Genomic DNA, 8,859 nt, shown 5'->3' with positions numbered 1-8,859 from the left:
ATTACACACACAATGGACAACACGCGTGCTTTCTCCAAAAGTAATCATAAAAGTCTAAATTGGGAGAATGACTTATATGGAACAAGTTCATTGTCACGTGTCGTCTTCTTCAATAATGCATGGTTATGTCCAAATTTTGTTGTTCATAACAACAAATTATTGAACTAAAACGCTATAATAGAAGAAATGTAAGAAACCCTCCTGCAAACGAAACAAGACCTAATTCCCTCTTTAGGCATATACCACCTGCTCAAGCAAGTGAAAAAGTTACTTGGCATGCAACATTTTTTGGCTTTGAAGCACGGGCTCTTTGCAAGACATCCATGTTATTGCTAGTGGCGTGGCGTGAATACATAGACAACCCGGGCATGGAGGTATTATTTCTTATTGTGTTGGAAACACAATATTGGTACAATAAACGTCATAATACAAGTAGGATGCTGAAAATAATTTTAACCACTTATATTATAATACTTGATGTGCTGGACCGTCTTAGCTGCACATTAAAAATTTTCTCGACACACTAACCTTTTATATTATAACACTTATTATACTGAATTGTGTTCGTTTCACATTAAAATATTCTTGGCAGGGAGAGTCCTTTCAATTAAATAGGAAATTGATCATCTCCGGATCTCTTATTACTAATCCATCAAATTAGAGAATCTGTATTGTGGATGCAAATTTTCTCCTCTTCGATCTTGGACGATTTTGCACCTACAAAACAACTAGCACCTTAGGTTAAGGCCAAAAGCCTCACGCGCCCACGATGAATGGGGGGGGGCTTTGGCCGAAGAACCTCCGATGCCAAAGTTAGAAATTTAGAGAGAAATAGTGTTTAGAGTGTTTTGGAATTTTTGCAAGAGGTTTGGAATGAATTTTTGGTGAGAATAGGAGCCTATTTATAGGATTAGGCTTCCCCATTTTTCACCAAGGAAGGGCCGGCCACACCCTTCCCTTTTCTTAGTCAATTTGTGGTTTTTTATTAGCCCCTTTATTGGCTAATAAAATAGAAATGAATGGGGTCTTAAATGATTAGCTTTATTTGAGTAATAAAGTGGAGGAAAATAAAAAAAAAAAGGTAGGGAAAAGATGGGAGGGAATGTGGCCGGTTACTATGGGATTTTTAGGTTTAATTTTAGGTTTAATTAGCCAATTAATTGGCTAATTAAATATGAAAGGAGATATTTTATTATTTATGGTATTGATTGGCTAATTTAAAAGGGAAGGAAAGGTGGAAAAGGTAGAAAAAAAAGGTGATGGAATAGACTTTGAATGGGGTAGCCGGCCCTATCCCATTTTTTAGGTTTGAGTGGATGTTTCAAATTGGTAATTAAGGGATGATTTTAGGAGATATGGGAAGAATATATTATTTAGATAATTAATTAACTAAATAATATATTAGGGAAATTAAGTTTTGGAAATAATTACCTAAAATAAGATAATTTGGAATTAGTTACCTCTTCTGGAGCATTTTTGAATTGGTTGAGGATGATTACCCACTACTTGCGCGTAGGAATCCCGATATACCTCAAGGGTATTTTTGTCCTCTTTCGTTCACAAATCCACGTGTCGCCTAGTGAATATTTTTGGCTCCACAAATGCCCCCACACCTGTTGAGCTGTTTGCAGAAAAGGGCAATAGGTGTAGAGATTTTCTTGCTTTAGGAAATTCTGAACTGTTTCCTATTTTGTTGTTGATTCTTTCTTTCAATAGGAAATTAAATCCTTCTAGGAAAAGGAAATAAATTTCCCCAAAGCTTATTTAAGTCCACCTTAAGTGGATTGTTAAATCAACTTTTAGAGTGAAACTTATTCATCCTTACAAGAGAAAAAGAGAGCTTAGAGGATATTTGTTCCCCCTCCTCTAGCAATCTTCTACGTCTTGCCCGTGTAAAGGATCGCTCTTCGTTGCTTCCAAGTAAGAAAAAATTATTTTTCTTGTCTTCTTGATTTTCTGGAATCTTTGGATCTTGATTCTTGGCCTGATGGGAATCAGAGACTTGTTATAGGTTGATCTGGTGAACCATGGCATGGTAATGCCATGAAAATATATATATTTTTTTCTTGCTGGGCGTTGAAGCAAGCCAGGCCGTGAGGCCTGGCAGGTTTGCTGGTCCTGCGGCTTTAAGCCTAATTCTTTTTTTTTTTTTTTTTTTTTTTTTTTTTTTTTGCTGCCGAGAGCTGTTTCTTTTCTTTTTTTTTTTTTTTTTTTAACAACTCTCTAACAAATCTTCCTTGTACTTTTGTAGAATTTTCAAGCATGTCTTCCTCGAGCCGTAAGAATGATGATGGTGTGCCCCCGCTGTACCGTCAAGGCGGGTCTTTGAGCAAGATTGGCTACTTCAAAGCTGCTCACATCAAGATTAGCTCCGACAATTTGTTTAGAGATTTTCTTGAAACGTATTGGCATGCCATTCCGTCGGGAGTGCGTGTGAGACGAGTTAAAGATGGTAGCAGCCGAGAACCATGCAGTGGAACTCGGAGAACTATCAAGTTCCATCCTTACTATTTTGTGTTAGGGTTTACTTTCCCTATACCGCGTTTCTTCCAAGAAGTGCTTTGCTCTATGAAATGTGCGCCTGCCCAATGTTCCCCGAATGCGGTCCGAGTGATGGTGGGGTTCCACAATTTGAACCAATTCTTTGACTTGGGACTAACCACCAACGAATTTTGGTATTTCTTTGACATAGGTCGTATTGATGGAGTTGGACAACTGCGAATCCGTCATAAGCTTTTTGATAATTCGAGTAAAGGAGATCATGATTGGGCCAAAGAGACTTTGGAGATAAGTGGAGAATGGGAATCTGATTCTTCTCCCGAGCTGCGTGTATCAACGGTCTTCATATCTGGTAAGCAGACTGCTTAGTCTTTTCGGCTGCTTTGCTTTAGTGCCAAATCATTCTTCAATTTTCTGATTGTCTTCTGTTTTTTTTTTTTTTCTTTTTTTTTGTAGATTCGGAATTTGGCTCAACTCCTAGGGTTTCTCCAGATATGAAAAAAGTGCATGTCGCTCTGGGTATTCCTTCCGAGTATCGTGAGTGGCGTTGGCTGCTTAGTCCTCTTCGTAGGGAAAAAGGTGGACTACCCCCAGAAGAAGAAATAAAACGGATCAAGGCAGACGCGATGGCTCGTCCTATCACTGTGGTGGAGCCTACTACCAATGAAGGTGGGAAAAAGAAACATTCCCCGCCTGCTCAAGAGATACCTGCTGAGAAGAAAATGAAGACTGCTCGTGGGGATTCTCCGGCTGCTCCCAAGATTGTGATTGACCTGACTTCCTCTAAGGGCGAGAAAGAACGAACTGCTACATTTGTGCCAGTAACGCCTATTGCTTCGAAGGCTGCTAGCTCGATTGCTGAAAAAATTGCTCAGCGTAAAAGTTCTTCCGTGCCTTTGGTACCGAAGTTTGTGCCAAAACGTCCGTCCGGGACTAAACCTGACTTACCCTTGAAGAGACTTGCTACTATGAAGAGTGATAAGGTGCCCCTGTCTGCTAAAGTGGCGCCGAATACTGCTTCTTCCGCTGCTGCAACCATCTCGTCTGCTGATAAGAATGAAGCTGCTCGCTCAGGCAGGCTTGAAGAATCCGCCAAGGCCGTTTCTGAGGAGGCTGCTAAGATTTGTGCTCTTTTGAAACCAGATCTTCTTGAAGACATGGATGTATGCGCCCAGTTTGTTGATGGCGTCAAAGAGATTGTTGGTCCGAGTCTTTTTGCAAAGCATACACCCGAGTATAGGAAGACTGCTCTGCTAGCCATGATGCAGAAAACAACAATTCTGGCAGCCGAGTCTATGTTCCTTGACCAAGAGGACACCAAGGCTGCTAAAGAGATGGCAAGAACTATGGCTGCCGAAGCTTATTCCTCGGTTGAAAAAATCAAAAAATTGGAATCTGAGCTTGCTGCTTTGAAGGAATCTCATACTTCTGACCCCACTTCTCAGCAGCTTGAGGCCGCTCACCAGGAGATCATGGATTTGAAGACTAGGTTTGATGCGGTCCAAACAAAGAATGAAAGTGCAGAGAAGGAAATCGAGCGTTACATACCTCAGATTCGAGATCTTGAACGCTCCATATCTGAACTTCGCTCCGCTGCTTATGCAAAGGATGAAGAATTGATTGCTACTTACAACCAAGCGATCCACTTCAAAGAGGTTGCTGACAGGCTTGAGCCTCAAGTGTCGGAACTTCAAGGTGTTTTGAAGACCAACGACAATCTTAAGAAAGAAATTGAGGAGTTGCAGCGAGTTCGTGCTTGCCTGTTTGAGGAGAATAAGCAGTTGAAGAGTGAGAAAAATGGTTTCGAGGCTTCGCTTATTCAGAACCAATCTGATTTCTACAAGCTGGGCTATGTAGATCATCTCTATGGGCGGCCGTCTGACTTTGAGTTTTCCGGTAAAGACTTCGAGACCTTCTCTATTTCCCCAGAAGACTTGCTCGATTTTACCTTTGAGTCTTCTATCGGTGAAATAGCTGGAGGAGTTGATACCCAAGCTGGAACAGTCGAGGGTAAAGGTCCGGAGGATGCCGCTGCTGAGAACACCAAGGCTGCTGAAGGTGTAACAACCGAGCAGTTGGGAGATGTCCAAACTACCGAAGAGTAGTCTTCTAGGTAGCTTTTAGGGTTTCCTTTTCTTTCCTTTGTTGCTTTTGCTTGAACTCTTTTGGTATTTGCTTGTTGTTTATCAATTTTGCTATAAAATTTAATAAACTCGCTTCTTTTGCTTTTCCCATTTTTTTTTTAACCTTTAGACCTTATAAGCCAGTGGCAGGCGTGCTACTTTTCTATAAGTAGACAGGCCCACATAGCCTATGCAACCGTAGGTGTTGATGTAGAAACTTCTGCAAAGTTATTAACCATAGGGTTGGCAGCCGGATGCCTTACTTACAGAAGCAGACGAATCCGCGTAACCACTTGGTTATTCAACCTTGGATTTTTCCAATTCCGTAGGCCGTGTAGCAAGTATCACAACACTTTAGGATTTGGTATAAGTTATTCTGCGTTTGACAGAGGTGAAGCTTATCAACTACGTAGCATGTCGGTAGTGGATAAAATCTTCGTGTGTGCACGCTAACTTGTTTAACCTTTCACAATAATGTGCGGTTGCATAAGTCTAGCGTGGTTCTACTGCCCGAAGGGCAAGCCGTAGGCAGTCTTCTGGAAATCCGTAGGCTACCTTAGTGCACTCGGTAGCAGCTTTAGGTTTCCAGGGCAGCCGCCCATTGGGTGTGCTGCATAATGTGCCCCCTCCGTATCTAGGGCCCGGTTCCCTGCGGATTAAGCCGATAGACCCATAATCCTTCAACTAGCTAAGCCTTGAAACAGACCATTGTGGCTACTTCTAGGAATCCCGGCGCAAGCCATCATGCACCTAGTCATTCTAGGGCAGCCAAGCTCATCCACGTCTGGATATTCGGAGTGTTGAGTTTATCCTCCCTCCTTGGAGAGCACAGTTGGTCCCTTGGGGGGTGTAATTTTCTTTTGAAATGCAGAAAGAAATAAGTTGTTGTAGACATATATTAAAGCCAAATTACAAATTACTTTTGAATTCTTTATTGAAAAATAAAATGAGCGAATAACTTGGTTGCAAAAACTGCATGATGATTGGATAGTCCTCGGTTTACGAGGTGGTGACCGTTGAGATGCTCGAGTCTTCGGGTCTTGATATAGTGTGAAGTCACACATGGTATTTCCTCAAATTGTAGGCGTTCCATTGCTTCTCGATCTCTTTATCATTCATGGTAGCAAGAGTATAACTGCCTTTGCCGCCGACTCTGTTGATCTTGTAAGGACCTTCCCAGATGGGGTCCATTTTTTTCGAGCCTTCTCTGCGGGCAGTGATGAAAGCTTTTCTTAGGACTAGGTCTCCAGGTTGGAACTGCCGGATCTTGGCCCTTTTGTTGTAGCTGGAAATGAGCTGCTGCTGGTAGGCTGCGATGCGGGTGATGGTTTGTTCGCGCCTTTCTTCTGCCAGATCTAAATCTGTGGCCATTTCTTTACTGTTCCGCTCAACGTTTAGCAATAGAGTGTTGATGCTTGGCACGATGATGTTGGGAGGTATGATTGCCTCCGAACCAAACGCCAAAGAGAAAGGAGTTTCACCGGTTGCTCGTCTTTTGGTGGTGCGATATGCCCATAAACATCCTGGGAGCTCATCTGGCCATTTTCCCTTTTTGTCGGTGAGGGATTTCTTGAGGCAGTCGAGAATCGTCTTGTTGGATGCTTCAGCCTGCCCATTGCCTTGAGGATATCTTGGTGTGGACATGTGTTGTTTGATGCCGTATTTTTGGAAGAACTTTGCCAAATCTTTTCCCACAAATTGAGGACCGTTGTCAGTGACGATGGACTGAGGGATGCCAAATCGGCAAATGATGTTCCTCCATATAAAGCGCTCTATATCCGTCTGAGTTGTGGTTGTCATGGGTTCTGCTTCTACCCATTTGGTGAAATAGTCGGTTGCCACGATCATCATGCATCTGCCCCCCGTAGCAGGCGGCATAGGCCCTACCAGGTCGATTGCCCACTGCATGAATGGCCAAGGACTCGTTTGCGGGTGTAGCTCACTGGCGGGTAGTGCTGGTACTGGTTTGTAGCGTTGGCAACGGTCGCATTTTTGTACTAACTCCTTAGCATCTTGGTGCATGGTAGGCCAGTAATAGCCTGCGTTAAGAGCCTTTTGGGCTAAGGATCGACCTCCAGAGTGATTCCCACAAACGCCTTCGTGGATTGAGCTTAGAACCTTCAAGTCATCGGGAGGTGCCAGGCAGCGGAGATGTGGTCCGGTGTAGGATCTTCGAACGAGAATGCCATTCCACATATAGTAGCGTGCCGACTTAATTTGAAGCTTCCTTGACTCCAATCTTTCTGTGGGTAATGTGCCGTTGACCAAGTAGTCTATAATTGAACTTTGCCAAGTGGGAGTTACACTAACCTGTGACACTTCGGCTATCGACTCCATCTCTATGCTTGGCTTGTCTAGATATTCCACCGGAATAGAGCGTTTGAATTGGTGGTCAAGGGCGGAGCCTAAACCAGCTAGTGCATCTGCATGTGCATTGTCTGCCCGCGGAACTTGAGTGAGAGTGTAAGTCTGAAATGCTTCAAGCTGCTGGCGTACTTTCTCTAGGTATTGTGCCATCCTTGGGTGTTTTGCAGTGTATTCCCCAGTAGCCTGGCTGGTGATTAGTTGGGAATCAGAATGAATTGCGAGTTTCTTCACCGCCAAGTCTTTTGCCATTCGGAGGCCCGCTAGTAGAGCCTCGTACTCTGCTTCGTTATTGGATGCTTTGAAACCTAGAGTGATCGCCTGCTCGAGCATTGAGCCATCTGGAGTAACAAGAACTACACCTGCTCCCGAGCCTTTATAGTTGGATGCACCGTCGACATGCAAGTTCCAGAAATCTTTATTGGATGGAGTAAGTGTGGCTAAGGTACTCTCTGCTGCTTCTGGGGCGTCGTTGGGCCGCACTGTTGCGTTGCCTAGGCTAGGTGTGAATTCTGCCACGAAATCCGCCAAGGCTTGGGCCTTTATCGCTGTGCGAGGTTGGAAAACTAAACCATATTGGCCAAGTTCCAATGCCCATTTCATCACTCGTTGAGAAGCGTCCGGACCATGTAATATTGATCGTAAGGGATATTGAGTCATAACAATGACTGTATGAGTTTGAAAGTAGGGTCTGAGCTTCCGAGCCGCAACAACTAACGCCAAAATTAATTTTTCGATCTTCGGATATCTTGTTTCTGCATCGAGAAGAGCTTTAGAAGTGTAGAATACCGGCAGTTGGGCCCCCAGCTCTTCTCGTATGAGAGCAGAGCTCACTGCTACCTCGGAAACTGCCAAATAAATATATAAATCCTCCGCTGCTTCCGGCTTGGATAGTAAGGGAGGTGATGTGAGATAACTCTTCAAGTCTTGGAAAGCTTTTTCGCATTCTTCATCCCATTTGTTTCTTTGTGCCCTCTTGATAGCTTTGAAAAAGGGTTTGCATCGATCGGTGGATCGTGAGAGGAAGCGATTGAGGGCGGCTGCTCGTCCGGTCAAGCTTTGGATCTCCTTCAAGGTAGTTAGAGATTTCATCTCTATGATTGCTTGGATTTGCTTGGGATGTGCCTCAATTCCTCGTTGGGTTACTAAGTACCCTAGGAATCGACCTGAAGATACTCCAAACGTGCACTTGGTGGGGTTGAGCTTCATCTTGTACCTTCTAAGGATATTGAAAGCTTCTGCTAAATTGCGAATGTGATCTGATCGCTGCTTGCCCTTTACCATGATATCGTCGACATAGACCTCCATGGTTACCCCAATTTGCTTTTTGAACATCATATTTACTAACCTTTGGTAAGTGGCTCCCGCGTTCTTGAGGCCAAAAGGCATGACCTTGTAGCAGTAAGTGCCTCGCTCTATCACGAACGCAGTTTTCTCCTTGTCGGGCTCATGCATGGCTATTTGGTTGTAGCCGGAGTATGCGTCTAAGAAACTAAGTAACTGGTTTCCAGAAGTTGAATCTACTAATAGATCAATCCGGGGGACAGGATAATGGTCTTTTGGGCATGCTTTGTTGAGGTCAGTGTAGTCTACGCAAACCCTCCATTTGCCCTTCTCTTTCTTCATGACTAGTACGACATTAGCAAGCCATGCCGAGTGTGCTACCTCTTCTATGAAACCGGCCTCCAATAGTTTGTCGATTTCTGCCTCGATGATCGCTACTCGTTCGGGAGCGAAATGTCTTCTTTTTTGAATTACCGGTTTGGCAGTTGGATCGACGTGCAGCTTGTGGCAGGCCACTTTGGGATCAATACCGGGCATGTCGGATGGTGACCATGCGAAGATATCTCGGTTTTTCCTAAGGAAAATTGTG

This window comes from Malus domestica, chromosome 04 (genome assembly GCF_042453785.1).
Source record: "Malus domestica chromosome 04, GDT2T_hap1".
NCBI lineage: Eukaryota > Viridiplantae > Streptophyta > Magnoliopsida > Rosales > Rosaceae > Malus > Malus domestica.
The sequence above is the reverse complement of the archived record's forward strand: the minus strand, read 5'-3'. Positions refer to the sequence as shown.